Raw genomic sequence first — 17847 nt, 5'->3', positions numbered from 1 at the left:
AAGCCGTATAGTCACATTTTAATAAATGTAGGTACCTCGTACCATTATTACATTAATTTGTTTGTCTATAGGTACCATGTACGGCGTGGTTAACATTGTCGTACCCGCATCATGATGTATTGCACGTCATCTAAACTAACTTAAAATCAAAATAAAATATTTTACACGGTTTTTATTTTTAATATTAGAGTAATTTGACCTATTATAAATTAAAGTTAAAAATATTATTTAGAGGGAACCGTATAAAGTTTTTTTGATATTTTAATCTTAAAATAATTATGAATTGTATGAGGATTTTAAAATTGTAAAATACTTAAACAATGCTTCGAAATATTAAAATACGTAGAGTAATAGGTCAATTTTACTATTTTGACTAATATATTAAAAAAAAGCAAGAGAAAATAGATAATTCTAAACATAATGCATTAGTCGTGTAAGTTACCTACCTGTCAGGTGTCAGGTGTAATAAGACGGATACAATAGATACATATATTGTATTTTATAATGAGCACTATCTAAAATTGCACTTATATGCTGCAAATACCGAGTTTGGGCTTTTAATTTTTGTTCCCCCTCCTTACAAATGGGTGTAACGATGCTCCCCTCCCCATGGCACAGTCACGATATCGTTGGCGCGCCGTCACCATAGTGCCTTCAGACTGACTATACAGTCCCACAGGCCATTTGGCATCGCCGTCCGCGGTGAAGGGATGACCGTTGTCCGTTAGCCATGCAGTCTCGTATGTGTGTGTCATTGGCACACGGCACACAAGCGGCATACAGAGCGAGCGAGAGGTCTATACGTCGTTGGTCGGTTGGCGCGCGTGCCGGCGGTATATTATTTCGAGAGAGTGTATAAAAATAATAATATACAAATACGAAACACCGTTTTCGCTCGGACGACCAATGCGTATAATAATAATACGCGTGTAAGGAGAATTTTTTTTCGTCGCTCGCAGCGTTATATATTACAGCGCGGTCATACGCGCACTTATAAATAACCCGACCGGCGGTACCGTTTGTGTACAGTTTATTGCCGTCTCTTTAATATAATATTAAATTATATATAAAAAAAAAACTGCATTGCTGCCTCTTTGTCGTTATTATATTATCGTTGTAACATTATAGTAGGTATCTATTATGAAGTCAATTACGAATTAGACCGTTTTAAATTGTTGCGTTCACTACGATTTATATAGGTGTCTACGTAATATATTAAATTCGCTGCGAAAATAATCAAAAGCATTTGCCTATTATAATATTATTCTATAGCTTTATTATAATAGTGAGTAGCGACAACAATAATAACGACTGTGTCTCGACACATCGATATACAGACCGCGACATCGCGTATATAAGGTATATAGGCACGATGATATACATAGCGATGAGATTAAGTCTCTTTTCCACTCGACCTTAATATTATTATGAGTTACAACCAGAGCGTATGTAACAGCAGGAGATGAAGAGATATATCTACCATCGTGAACATTTTTTTTTTGTTATGGGCTTCTGCCTTGTTTCTCATGTACATTCTTGGTAAGGTGATTTACTATTTAGTGACTAAAATAAATTGTGATGTAGCCGGTCCTCCTAAAAATGATATACGATATACATATGCCATACAAAAATGTTTTCATATTTCTTGTTGTATGATGTATTCATGTACATATATTTAAATAGACTATAATATAGCTTACTATCACTAAAACAACATAAATTTATTTATATAATTATATACGTATTCAATCATATTATATAATGTACTACGTTACTACGTATAAAAATAAATAATCCAAAATTCAAGAAATGCTTGAAAATATTTTTTTTACATATCTCACATGAAACAACTCGGAATACTTATGCCACTAACCACTAGACTTATAACTTTTGGTTGTAAATTGTAAATCAATACACGTTTACGTGATAACACAAAATTATAATGAATTATAATACTAAATAGTATATACTACATATAGTTACTACTTACTACTTTACAAGTATACCTACTATACTTAATTAACTTATATTCATCGAGATTACTCATCTAAGATCCTATATTTCAGCATAGTAATTGAAATTTTCTTTTTAAAACTGAAAAATATAAATATTAAATACATTATTATATTAGGTAAATATTATTGTTTTTGTAATAACAAAATTTGAGGTTACGTCGGAGGCATAATCATAATTGTTTATAGCACTATATTAAACATTTATACTATAATATACTATAGATTATGCATAATACATGTATTACGTGTTTATACTATATCTTTTTCCATATATATGTTACGGTCCAAATCGAAAATTGGACATTGTAAACACTGACCGAGCAATGTATATAATGCACGTAATATTTGGGAAACGAAAATTATAAATATTTATTTCCCATTTACACTAGTCATTGTATAAAATGCTAAAACTGGTGTGGTCATTACCTAATACGTAGATACTAAAAAGTAAAAGTATATGTGTATTTCAGTAACTTATCATAAGAAACAATTTTTATCGATTTGAACTGAGAGAAGTATAATTTAATCATTAAGTTAAATACCTATTTGTGAAATTACGCGCTGAGGAAGTTGCTTATATGTTATTGGATTTTTTTACCACTTTTGGTTTGGTTTGTTTGGTTTGCAGTGTGGAAACCGGAAATTACAAATTAGGTACAACCAAAAGTAACCTACAACATTATTACAGTAGAAATCAGTTAACAATTTGCAAGGAACAGTTGTTTAATATTGATGATATACACAACATTCAGTTGTCACTTAAGGAAGTAGTTAGGCTGTTTTTCAACATAGGAGGTCGAGGCTATAACCACTGCATTTGTGGTAAAAAATACGACAAGGATATGCAAGTGAAAAGCTACTAGAATTTTATGCATCTCCAAATGCAATAATGACAATACGTGTCAAAATAAATAAGTAAAAAATGAATATAAATAAATAAATAAAAATTTTCCTATAATACGTGTAAAATAAAATAAGTTTTAAATTTAAAATTTTTATTATTATTAAATTAAGCTTATTATTAATTTTTTCCACTTGGCACAATCAGTCTGGCTATTGTATACAATGTTTAGTCTGTTTATATAATTATCCACATGGCTTGAAAAACTCGGGTATTGTGTACAATTCCTGGTCTGCAGTGTTTACAATGACCATTTATCCACCTGGATCGTAACATATACATTAATACTGATATAAAATGAAAAATTAAATCGTAGCCAAATAATTTACATTATTGTTCAAAACCTTGCAACTTTGTCTTGATAGTTGATGGTTAGTGAAATTAAATTATTCTGTCTATAAGTATAGTTTTTTGTGTGTGTACTTATATATGCAATAAGTTAACAAAAAAATGATTCAATTTTCACTTTCGAGAGAAGTTTCTGACGGAAATTGGATCTAAAGGTCAAAATAAAAAGTTTTCAGTATTTTTTAAAGTAATCGGGAGAGTCAAACAATAAATTAAGGAAAAACGGAAATTTTACACAAAACCAGTTTTCGACAAAATTGATTTTGTTTTTTTTGTGTAACTTAAAAACGAATAACCTTAAACACTTGAAATTTTCACAGAATATTTGTTTAGTGTTTCCTACACCTATTATCAATTTTCATAACATTTTAACTCTTTTTAAGCTATTTTTAGATATAATACATTTTTATTTATTTTTTTAATATATGTCCATAAAATATATTATTTGTGGGGTAAAAATGCATACAAATTGAATAGATTCCAACTAAAAAAATATCAACAATTTATTATCATAATATTTGTTATATAATTATAAGTATTTAGATTTGAAATGTCAACTAAATTTGTAAAATCATGAGAATTTTCAAATTATTTGTATATTTAAGATTTGAAAATTTAATAGGAGTTACATTATTAAAAAAAATTTCTATGGGAAAATCAAATTAACTATGAGTATTTGAGTTATACATTTTTATTCAACCGTAGAATAATTATTTCTTCTCAAATTTTTTTTGATATTTTGTTGTAATTTAAGAACAAATAAGAACAACCGTAGATACTTATCATGAAAATGTTGACATTTTTAAACGTGCAATTTTTATAACTAAAGTTTTAAAATTGAATACGAAATTTCTATTATAAGTAATTGATATTGAAATCAAAAATTATAAAAGAATAATATTTTTAATTTTTAAACATTTTAAGTTCAAATTTATAATTAGTTTTATATTAAACTATGAATAACGGTATTCATTCTTTTGTTAAAATTATTATTCAAAAACATTATTCTTGGTGATGACATAAAACTTTTACGTATATTTTAATTATTTTTCAGTTTTACACACAATAAAATCATCAAATCTAATATTTTCAACAATAATTAATTTGACTTACTGTATTATATTTAGTAAAATTAATTAATTTAATAGCAATATCAAAAAATACAACATATATTATGCAAATATTTACTTAATGATACTATAGATTGTCTTCACTCGGAATCGTTTTTCGTATACAACAATACATAATTTAAATAAAATACAATATATCCATCACAGTTAAACACCCATTCAACACCTATTGTACAGCAAAGCGATAACCACTTAACAACTTTTTTTTTAAATATTTACATATAGGGATATCAACATTTTGTTTCCTATGTGACGAATGGCTATATTTAAAATATCCGAAATTAAATTTAAACTATTAATCACTTTCTCGTGTTAGATTCTTACTAACATTTACTATAGCTTAATGAGTATTGATAATAAAAAAAAATGTTTTAAGATACTATTACTTATTATTTACTATATTATTATTAAAAAAAAAAATGCTATAGGAGGTATATATTAAATTATAATAGTTAATATATATTGTATTTTTTTTTTTTTTTATTTTTTTTAATAATAAGTATTTAGATATATTTAAATTGAAATAATTTTAATAATATATGTTATAAATAGCCAAATAGGTATTATAATTTATAGGTGTACTTATAATACGCTGTCTTTATTGCAGCCTTAAGAATTTATTATAATTTGTAATTGTAAGCCAATCTTGTATGCAGTACAATTGTGTAATATGATATAGATATATTATATTATTTATATATACCTAGTGCGGTAGTACACTAGTACTTATACCTACTGCAGGCTACCTTTCATAATATACAAATTAATATTTTGTAATTGTAAACTTAATAATATATACATATATTAAATATTTAAATTATACTGTATTAATAATTATTGTCATTTGTGTTAGTTGTGAAGCTATATAATATATTTAATATTATAATATATACATATATATATTTCTTCTAAATACTGTGTGGTTAAATGTCACTTACATGGCTATACGTACCACCTGCGGCCTGTGGGCTGCGGGTTATGATAATAATATATTATAGATTGTAACTTATTATTCACTTTTACATATTAATAATAACCTATTTTATCATTTTTTTATTATTACAATGTTGTTTATATGTTAGAAATAATACACATGTTAGAATGTTTTATATAATGATCCAAATGAGATAGTATTAAATATTAATATTTCTATAGGTTAATAATTATTCTAATTTATAATTCCGTTTTGTTTTCAATACCAATTTATTTTATTTTAAGAGGACGTAGAACAAGTTATGATCATTTTAAAATTTACAGTTTCAAAAAGATCATAACTTACTTAAAAATAATAATATCAATAAAAGTCTACGTGAAGTCTTGGATAATAATCTTACCTTTAAATTTTATAATAGGTCAGTTAACTCTAATATCAAAACTAACAGTACAATATTGAAACTGGTTAACGAAAATTTGTAATGTCGCACGTGTGTAAGACAGAGACAACTCACGCGGGTTCTACATCCTCTTAATGTGTTTTACAATAAATTATACTTTTGTATACTATTTTTTATTTTCGTGGTTTTAAAATAATCGTATGTAGTATAAAATTTGTGAATAAATATCATAAGGGCTTATGGAACTTGGAACTATTTTTAACAAAGTATTGACTTCATATTATACAAAAAAATATTTAACTTCTTAAAGTTAATTTTGGAATACAAATATGTGATAATTTTATGGGAATATTTTTGAAATAATAATAATTTTGCGTCAAATTGTAGACAAATCAAATCGATTTTACCTATAAAAATTATTTATGTCAAAGTTTTTTTTTGGATTTCTGAAGATGTGGAAAATTTTTTATTATTGTTTTAACAAAATGTTAAAGATTTTTTTTTTAAATTAATATAAAACTTATATAAAATGATAAATAAGGCTTATATAATATTTATAAAAATGCTTTATTTCTTATGTCTGCAAACTACTCCACTTATTATTAGCCTATCCCCCCTAAATATTTTTTTAAATAGGTAAGTACGTAGAATACACACACACATGTCAAATATATAAGTGCCTATATATACATATATTTAAACTCAATTTAATAAGCACATATTAATTCAGAAAAATGAAGGACTAAGGGTGCTTAAATTCTTTTTATATAAATATTGTATAAAGTAATAAAGCCTTTGATTATTACATTATTTACATTTAATTGATAAACTCGTATTATCAAGTGAAAAGTATCAACACATTTATGCATGTTTTTCTATCATACATTTTTAAACTTCATAACACAATTTTTGCAAATTATTGCCCATTACTTATAAATCTAATGCACTTTGTAGGCATGAATTTTTAAAGAAATTATCATATTTTCTTTTATTGTTTTTATAAGATAGGTGCTCAATTTTATAAAATTTCAAAAGTTATCTCTCTTTATTGACAGACAAATTGAGAGACATGCCGTAGACCTTTAGTAAATAGGTACCTACAAATTCAATGCTTAATACTTTAATTAACTATTTAAAATTATTTTATTTGATTAGTGCATCAAAGTTTACAAGTACATAACTTGTATAATATTCATTAGTTCATTAGTTCATTACCTATTATTAGCTATGGTGTGTATTATATGGTCACGTCTTTATTAGGACCTCTATAGAAATATAGAACATTAAAATACGTACCTATACGCAGGGCCTGATTTAATAAAATTAGAGCCAAGTGCACAATTTTTTTGGGGGCCCTCAAGTCAAAAAAATGTTCTAGAAAAAATCTACATAGAGGGGGGAATGTTGATAATAAAAATAAATATCTATATTTTAAAAGCATAGAGTATATTCTATATGGTTAAAAGTGTTAAATGCCAAAATACCTATCTCAAAACTCATATAATATTTGTACTTTATTTCATGTACTATAAATACAATTTAGTTACTTGGTCTAGTAAATTAAGGACAATGAAAGTACAATACTAATTAAATAACATAACAAAATTATACTATATTAAAATATTAAAAATACTTAAGGATTTTATTATATGAATTTAAATTAAAATAATTAATTTTCAGTCTTCCATAAAATTATAAAAATGGAAAATAACTTATTATTTTAACAATTTATTTTATATAATTAAAATGAAATAAAAAATGACCAATTTCTATAATTTCTATTTTTATAACATTTTATCATAAAAAAGTTTAAATTAGTTATTAGGTATCAAATATTTCTGATGGTCAAATAATTTTCTATTATTATTATTTTAATATTTTATGATGATAACTGATTAGCACTGGGGTGTGGAATGACAAAAATAACCAAAATTTAACTGACAATTTAATGATAAGAATATACTAAACTTTGAACATTGACAGTTGGTATTACATTTTAAAAATACATTTCTGTGGAATTAATTTAAAAAAAAAAACAATTTTCTACAATTTACAGAGCCCAGGGGGCCCCAGAAATTGGGGGCCAAGTACAAGTGCTCCATCTGCACTTGCATAAATCAGGGCCTGCCTATACGTATATTTAATATTATCATCCAATAACAGTGGTGGCTAGCCACATATTTAGACAGGAAGATTAACTAAACAATATTATATAAAATCTGATTTCCTATGTATCATGTTCGTTATTTGGTAGAGCAATAGTGATTACTGATTAGTAACACTGTGATATATTATAGATAATTTTTATATGGGTGGGTTAAGATCTATAGAGAAACCTAACCTATTACAATTTACAAAAAAAGCATTATATAATGTCTTAAAAAAAAAGTTTTAGGCGAAACTCAAGTCTCCAAATTAAAATTACTTACCTATTAGACAATTAATACCTACGTCTTGCATCTGCATAATAAATTGATGTAACATGTAACTATGTAAGTATAACTACTAACTACAATAATTAGTTAATCTTAGATTATTAAATAGGAAGTTGAATTAAAATACTAAACTTGTGTATTACTTACTTCCTCAGAAGTCAGATGTAATAGGAATATTTCTATTAAAGATTTAAAGATCATTATAAAAGTAAGATCAATAATAATAATCAGGATAACTAATGACTAAATCTTAAATCATTGTGTTGTTTCCGACTTACAAATGGACAACATAGCAAATTTGTGTTCAGCAGTTTTAATTTTTCTATTGTAACAAGCTGTTATATTAGACTTTTGGTAGCTTTATAAAAAAAATCAAATGCGATGGACCAAATCCATATCACATATTATCCTTGTCGTTGTCATTATTCACTTTAGTATTTATTGACTCGTAAGTTATAGGTCACAAATCAATATTTTTGTAACCAACTTATTTATATTAATTTGTCATAATTACACAACGGAAAATAATACAAGTTAATGAAAAGTGTTTCCTATAAATGAGTAGAAAAACAATTCGTAATAAAAGCTTATTAGAATGAAATAAAAGAAATATAAATTACAATCACTTATAAGTTACATTGAGTTACATAACTGTACTAATAATTAAAAATAGCACACACTGTAGACAGAAAAAAACAATAAACCAAGTAACAATTGGGTTATGTCTGGTATTATTAGTTCAATAACAACTACATCATTTAATAAATTAGATAACATATAGACATATAGTCAATAGTCATTCAACATAACACTAATCAATAAAAATTGTTAAGTATGTATATAATATTAAAGACGCGTATTATTTAAGTTTATAACATACGTATTGTATAATATAGGTATATAACATAAACAAACTACCCCAAATAATGTCAGTAAACAATAAATAAAACAATAAAAATACCTAGTATAAGCAACGTTATATAATATTATTAATTAATTTAATATTTATTGTATGGAAATAATTAAAAATACTATACTATAAATAATAAACAATAAGAAGCTAAGAACTTTGTTTATAAATAAAAAACAATTATAATTTATTAACAACCTTAAATAAATTAATAGTTATCAATTTTATAAACTAATAAAGTTATATGTTCTATGAATTATATTATAGAGTACCTATGTAATTTAAAAATATCTGTAGTAATAAATAATACATTTATAGATAAGTAGGTAATAAGTCATATAATAAATTATATTATTTATTCTTCACTATATGTATATAATATTATACTTTTACTTTATAATCCTATTTGTTTATTGATATATACCTAATAGATAATATATACCTATAGCCTATAGGTATCTCATCTACTGGCTTCTGGAATAGGTATTTTATTATTTTTTCATAAATGCCGTACGACAGAATAATAAATTATTATCCATATAAACGTATTACTTATACATAAGTAGCTGAGTAATAAATAACAATTATTGAATTATATTTCAAATAAAAAAAAAAAATACTTTAAGTTTTTGGGATAATTAATATCGAGATTTATATTTTCTCTTTTCTCATATATTTGAAAGTAGTCGAGTAGATATTCTAATAAATCAATTACCTTTATTAATTTATTATATATACCTACCTACATTGATATTGAGATATTTTTAATGTTTGTTTAAGTAAGTTAGGTTTTTTAAAAATGTTAAACATACTCGTAAATATAAATTTTACTATTATTATTATTTATTATTAGTTTTCTATAAAATTTACTAAAATTATTATTTTTGTACATATTTTTAATTCCAAGACTATATTTTTTTATGTAATTTGAGTGAACTAATAAAAACACCCTTTAATACAGTTATGATTTGTATGAAATTGTATTTTTTAATGTTCCAAGGTTCCAACCATAGTCTTATTAAAATCTACATGGACTCTGAAAGGATCCAGATAAATTTCCGTCTCGTTACATTTTTCTAATATAATTTTAATTAATTGTTTATAAAATACAATGAGTAATGACGTATTAATAAATAATAACAAATTTTTATTTAATTTTACAATAAGTTTTAATTTATGTGATTACTTTCGATTATAGGGAAAAATAGATAATACGTATAGTATTTTGATCGTTGTTTCTTTTTAGCATTCGTTGTATCGTGTCTTTAGAAGAATTCTAACTTGAGTTTTTGTTTCTATTTTTAATGTATTTTCATTTTTTTGTAAATATTTCTACAAAATGTATTATATTAGAAGAAGTTGCTTGATCCTTAATTTTCTATATACATTTAGTAACATTTATTTTTTGTGTATCGGGTAAATGATTATATGGAATTTTATTACACATTAAATACATATTTTATACATTGTCCTCATGCATTTGCGAGAACTCGCATTCATACAAAGCCATGTTATTTTATTTTTCCCAAAATGCTTAACGACGTACGTATGATCATTAAAATAAATTTTATTAATTTATTATCTCTTGATAATTTTATACTTTCTATCATTAAAAATTAAAAATTTAAACTACGATTAAAAAGGATTTTACAATATAATATATAAGCGACAATATACATACACAAATGTTTTCAGAGACTGAGTAGCATAGGAGATAATCTTTTATAAATTTCCTAATATTATTTTTCTGTCAACCTATGCTAATATTGAATTTTAATGATTTTAGGTACAATATTTTATTCGATTGCGATCGAATCATTTTCGTTAACCTAACCAAATTGTTGTTCACATGACAAACAAAAATAATTAGGTAATACTAAGATACAGCGCAACTGACAAGATTAGTCCAATTAGTGAAAATTATAGTCAGACGATTTAGTTTATCATAGTCTGCTAATAATATTTAGAGAATTTAAAATGTGAAATATTTTTGTATTTTGATTTATTTAATAATAATAAATTGTAAGGAAAAAGATTTTTTACAAAAAGCAGATTTGGAAAAAATTCTCATTAATAATTAAGATTTATAAGAATAAAATAATAATATATATAAAAATAACGAGGATAATAAACTATTAAGAAATGTATTTTTACTTTTATCGTCTAAAGTACAAATTAGATCAAATTCACTTCCTGAAATTTCCTTCAAGATTGAAAATCTGATCATTTTTCTACTGTTAAAAGTATCCGTCTATAAACGGTTTTTTTCTAAACTAGAAAATCACCCCAACCGGGTCCAACCCACTATTAAAAGAGTTACATACCTTCACACTTCCAGAAAATCCACAACGCAGATTCAAAAGGAAATGATGTCGTGACCATTTATATTAAAAATACCTCTCAACAATTTAAATATTCGCAAAGCTAAGCTAAGTGTCACTAATGGATGGTTTCTTATTCAAGTAATTCATGTTATGTATAGATTTTTATCTCAAATGCTTATTGTGCATTAATTTGTATAGATTGTGTTTTTACTTGTGAAAAATATACAGATAATTATTAATTACTCGTATAAAACCAAATACATACATCGCTCAGCTTAAAATCTAAAAATATTTATGTTTAATCACTAGTTTTATATTTTAATAGATGTAATTAAAATTAATACAATATACGTTTAATTTATTATAACAATAAAAAAAAAATTCACCGCGGTACTGCTATGACAGCAATACTACAGCAGATAGAAAAGTAAGAAGGAAATAATGGAGTTGTGTGATGATGTGTGCGTGTGTGTGTATTATTCTTACAGCATGGCGCGTATACAACGACGATACCGTTATTATTTTTGATTTCGGAGCATTAACATTTAATGCCCGGGAATAAAGACGAATGTTTCCTATTAATGTTGACGACAACAGAAATGTATGCAAGCAACAAGCACCGTCAACCGCCATCACCAGAACGGGCACCGCCATCCGACGGTACAATGAACGGTTATGCGTTGTTCTTTATATATATTACGGGAAAACATCGAAACCGTCACAAATGAGAAGAAGACACCACTTGTACTGTGTATAGTAATTATTATTCATGTATGTATTATTCGGAAAGCGAAGTTCCGAGCGTTTGTCGTAGATGGCGTTACCACATACGTCAGCTTTCATAATATTATATTATGCGCCTATTTGGATGTTCAGGACCATTCTCATTTCACTTAATTTTTCCTTCACGCAAGCAAGCAAGCACTGCGTATTATGGGAGGACATATGGAAATCATATTATCAATATAGCTATTTAGTTATTTCAATAATAATCTTTACTAAGGCTTAACACTTAAATCAGTTATTAAAAAAAAATAATTATCAACTAAATAGATTTACTTTTATACAAAAATATCTACTTACCTATAGGCTATAATCTATAGATTATTAGATTATATAATACAATAATGAATAATATAATGATATGTACATAGGTACATAAGTATTATACATTTATACGTGGTGTAATAAAATTAATATCGGAGTTTCAAAGAGCTTTGTTGTCAAAACTATTATTCCAAAAATAATTTTTATTAATTGTACATTTTCTCAAATGATTCAATATTTTAATGTGCCCCCGAGAGTTATACTCAAAATTAATAATATATAAAAGTTATAAGTTTTACATTATCCAATCGATATTTTTTTTTATTTAAAATTTTCTCAGACTCTGATATATATATTGAAATGACAATTTAAAATGCAGCGACGATATGGCGATTATTGTTTTATAAATCCTAACACTCAAATCCTTATACAATATACATATTATGATTATTACGACTTTCCTACTCAGTACTCACATTAAATGTTTTTTATCGGCTTATCGCTGTTGAATGAAATAGAATATAGATTAATAAAGTAATTAAAACAATTTTAATACTGATGGATAATAATAATAAAATAAATGATACAACGCACTAGCGTAAAGTATCAATGGGTCATGTAATGGCCTAACCAAAACACTATATATCTAACATAATATTATGGCTATGATAAGGACTGCCATAGTGTCATATCTGAGATTGAAATATGTCAAATCAGCATTAATTGTTAAATATACTCTACTAATAACTTAATTACAATTTAATATTTTAATATTCCTGTAAATCTGTAATGATTGTTCTATGATATTATGATTTATTCCTAACATTTGAAAACATTATATGTACAAATGTCTCGAGCACAATACACATTATTAATGTATTAATTCGAGTATGTATCTAAAAAACAACCGTGTTTACTTAAATTAATTATATTACTTAATCAGAGACCTACGGTGCATAAGTAACTAGATGTATGCTAAAAATATAGCAACATTATCAACTCCCTCATACATAAGCGTGCGCAGGTCTTCTTGGCAGGGGAGGCAAGACTCCAAACACCTTCCCCCGATTTTTTCCAGCTAAGACCTTGATGTGAAGCATTGATAATTTAAATAAATTCTCACACAAACTCAAGTATATGGTTCTATTAAACTATGGTATTGTTCTATAGGGTTAACAGTTAGGTTAAACAAAGAGTTTTCAATAAGTCCTTTTTAATAATAATATTTTTAACGATCAAGAAGATATAGTGAAAAATAATTAAGAATACATAACAAAAACGCTTGCAAAGATAGAGATCGGCATGTAAATTTTCTTGATTTCAATTTTTAGAAATTTATTAATTGTATGCAATATGTATGTATAATGTATTTTATTTTCATTTTCATTTAGTGAGATAGATCTCTGAAACCGGAAAGCAGATTTTGTTATTTGGGGTCTTGTTAGATTTACATCAACTAGGAGAAGTGCAGTGAAGATTTTCAGAACTTTATCTTTTATAGCTGATTCACTACAGAGCTTCAAAAAACATTAAAACACATTTTATGGAGAGTTTTTTTTATATTTTTCAGCTTTATAGCTTTGTTATGAGTTAACGATTGAAGATAAAGTTCTGAAAATCTTCACAGTACTTTTCCAAATCGATGTGAATCTAACAAGACCCCAAATAACAAAATCCATTCTCCAGTTTCGTTAATCTAGCACGCTAAATGACAATTTAGCAAAAAATAACTATTTTTTTAACTGTAAAAAATTAAACAATTTTTTTAGAAAATTTTGTATCTACTTGATAATCCCTTTTTAATGAGCTATCAACCAATTTTTTAGCTATAATAGTTTTGGAAAAAAGTTAAAAAAAATAGAAATTTTGGGACTGTTCACACCGACGTTTTTGTGGATTCAAATCGTTATACCGCTTGGGTGTGATATCGGATCTATCTCATTAATATTTTATGTTAAAGCTAGCTTAATTATCCACCTACTCATTATAACCGAGTTACATTTTTATCATTTTCCAATTTGACACAAATTCTTGAAGTTCTAAAAATTCAGACTTTTTTCATTTCAATTACCATACTTACTTGATTAAAAATCAAGAAAGTAAAACAAAATTACTAAATAAGAAGACATAATTTGAACAACTTTTTAAATAGGTAATATGTTTTATTAAAGTTCCATATACGTCGTTTAGTGGTAGAGTCTAATGTTTTAAAAATTTCTATTACTTCTTCATAAATTTTAAATGTGTATTTTATTTTGTTTTAATATTATTTAATATTTACTATTTTAAAATAGCATAGGTATCAATATACCAATATTGAACATTTGAACATATAATTATTTAAATATTATCAAAAATTGGTAGGTATTATTGTATATTATAAGATTTTGGGGAAGCGGAAAATGTCGCAGGGGAGGCAGCTGCCTCCACTGCTTCCACTGTGCGCACGCTTATGCCCTCATACATTTTAATTCAGTTATACAATTAACAATTATTATTCAGTATCTTTAGCTTTTCTCTGAGATAGGTACTTAATTTTTTCTCTTATGATTGGTTTTGTCATGTTTAAATAAAAACATATTAGTGTCTCATCGATTTTTTTTTCAATGGGCTTATAGTGTTTATACTAGCAACTTCAGTGACATTTTAAAGAAGATTAAGATAAAGAAACTTGAAATATATTACAATACCTATTTAAACTTTAAAGGATTAAAGTAACATAATTTTTAAAATTATTAATTACAATTCTGAAATATTATTTTTTATTAAATAAATCCAAACAATCTATAGCTGGAGAAAATAAATCATATTTGTTTTTATTAATTTTAGGAGCTTCGCGAGTCGCAATTAAATTTTAAGGAACATTTTAAAGGCAACTTCTTTGTCATTATCTTACGCATTCAACCGTCGACCATGTCGGTGTGTTAGTCGAAAATATTATCATTACCAAATATAAGCGTTGACGAGACTTTTATGCAACCTTCTATGATATGTATACCATTGTACGTGCAAAAAATTATTGTTACCATAAAAATATTTTCTTTTTCTTTCAAGGCTTAAATAGACAATTCCAATTCCAATGGTATATCATAATTCTTATTCAGTTATTCTAATTTTCATACTGAAAAATTATTAGAATTATTCATAACATATTAATATATATAAGCTACCTATACGTATTAACAATATTAACAATATAAATGAATAACGACTGACGGATCTAAGCACAATTTAAATTTTGAGCGGAGTGAATAGCAATATTGACTTTACAATAATGTGGATTGTGCGTGTGTGTCACTTGATAAATAGTCGAAAAAATGTTTTGATTTTCAACTGTGAGAGTGGTTTCAGATAGAAAATTTGATCTAGTTTGTAGTGTTTGTACTTTAGAAACGTCAAAATATTTCTAGTATTTTTTAAATTATAACCAGGAAAAACAAACCAAAAAATCAATTTTTTTTTATATAGTTTGAACCGTATATGCTTGACAATTTCTCTAAATGTGTAAATGACCAATTTTTATCCATACATACATTTAAATATTTTTACTCTTTTGAATTATTTAAAGATATTTGAAATTTTTGAAATAATAATACATACAACATTCCATATAAATCGTTTTATAAATGTATAAAAGTATTAAAAATATATTTTGATTTTTTTTATAAATATTTGTTATAAAAAATTTAATGAGTTAACATTTGACAAATTCACAAAATTTGAAAATTATTGTTTAGCAGTTGAAAATTTATAAAATATATAATTTTTATAATCTAGTCTTAAGTATTAATTTTAAAGTTTATCATCAGTAGTTGCTGATTAAGCTTATACTGAAATCAAAAAATTTAAAGAAATATAGGTATAAACATAATTTTTGTTTATAGACTTCATTATGATAAATTTTGGAACAAATCTAGTTTAGCGCTATAAATTTTTGAATTTTTTTTTTAGAAACCTAGGTAAATCAACATTTTAAGAATGATGGGGCAAAAAAAAATTGGCGGAAATCAATAGTTTTTAAGTTACAACTGATCAAAATTTTCTGTTTACATTATAATCCGTAATACCCAGTATGTTTAATATCGAAATACTTCAAGTGTGATGTGGTGGTATGTTCATACCTTATGATTCTTGATGAGCAGGGTCAATTACTTCTTACAAAAATTGATTTTCTGCACTTTTTTTATAACCTAGCACTTACGCGAATTTTTCATTTTTTTTTGCGCTCGCTCGTACATTTAGAAACGAAAATATCCCTTAATTTGCTATGCAATTATGTAACACCACCTTAAATTAGCGATAGGGTAAATAAAATGCATTTTTGTTGCACCGAGTCACCGAGCGGGGTCACTCTCTCGGTCGGACTATTAAAAACGAAAATATCCCTTGATTTGGTATGCAACACCACCCCAAGTAAGTCTGCTAGTCAACTTTTTAAGAATTATGGTCCAAAAACAAATTGGCGAAAATCATTAGATTTTAAATTATTGCTTCATGAAGTTCGCGATTATACGTGTTTTACGCATTCGCACATTGCTTTATAGTTTATTTGCTTATTATACACGGAATATAATATTTAAAAATTTAAAAAAAATAAATATAAATAAACGATAATGTACTGATAACTGTGCCCTATTAAGTTATTTAACATTTTTACAACATCAAAGTGTTATAACTCAAAAACTAAATTTGATCGCTTAATTCTGATGCACCATCGTATTCAGCATAAAAAACCCCATCAATGTGGTAGAAAAAAAATTTAGAAAACTGCGTGGGCGCTAAACTAAATCTATACCTAAATTTTAAATTTGGACAAAATTACATGCTATATAAACTATGAATAAATTCATCGTCTAAGATATTTTATATTCGTTAAAATCGTATGCTGCATGGTGTAATAATGGTGTAATAATAATTGTGTAGCACTCATAGGCGGAGATTTGATTAAATTTTAGGGGGGCTTAATTCTTTCTTTGCAAAAAAAGCCGTGGGGGCTTTGCCTCCACACCTCCTCACTAATATTAATATATACAGGGGACGCCGTTTATAAGACTCACGGATAAAAGGTTCAGTCACGCGCTTATTAGACTCAACATACATCGTCTGGAACGATCCGGACATATCCAAATACATTAAAGAAAAAATCGGTTATAAGACTCACCACTTCGTTTATAAGACTCAAATTTAGAGGTTGAAATTTAGAAATAAGTTGGTTTTTAAAAATTACATATTTTTTGGGTTATTTCTGGTTTCAATTCATGTTTTTAAATGTGTGTATTTACAACAAATTTTATGGCATTTCACATTTTTTGCAATTATCGTTATTGTAATATGAGTACGAGAAATATATTTTCGAAATATTAATACTCAAAACAAATCAAAATTACAAATTTTTTTCATAAA

The sequence above is a fragment of the Rhopalosiphum maidis genome, chromosome 3 (genome assembly GCF_003676215.2).
Source record: "Rhopalosiphum maidis isolate BTI-1 chromosome 3, ASM367621v3, whole genome shotgun sequence".
Lineage (NCBI taxonomy): Eukaryota > Metazoa > Arthropoda > Insecta > Hemiptera > Aphididae > Rhopalosiphum > Rhopalosiphum maidis.
This window is presented reverse-complemented; position numbering follows the sequence as displayed.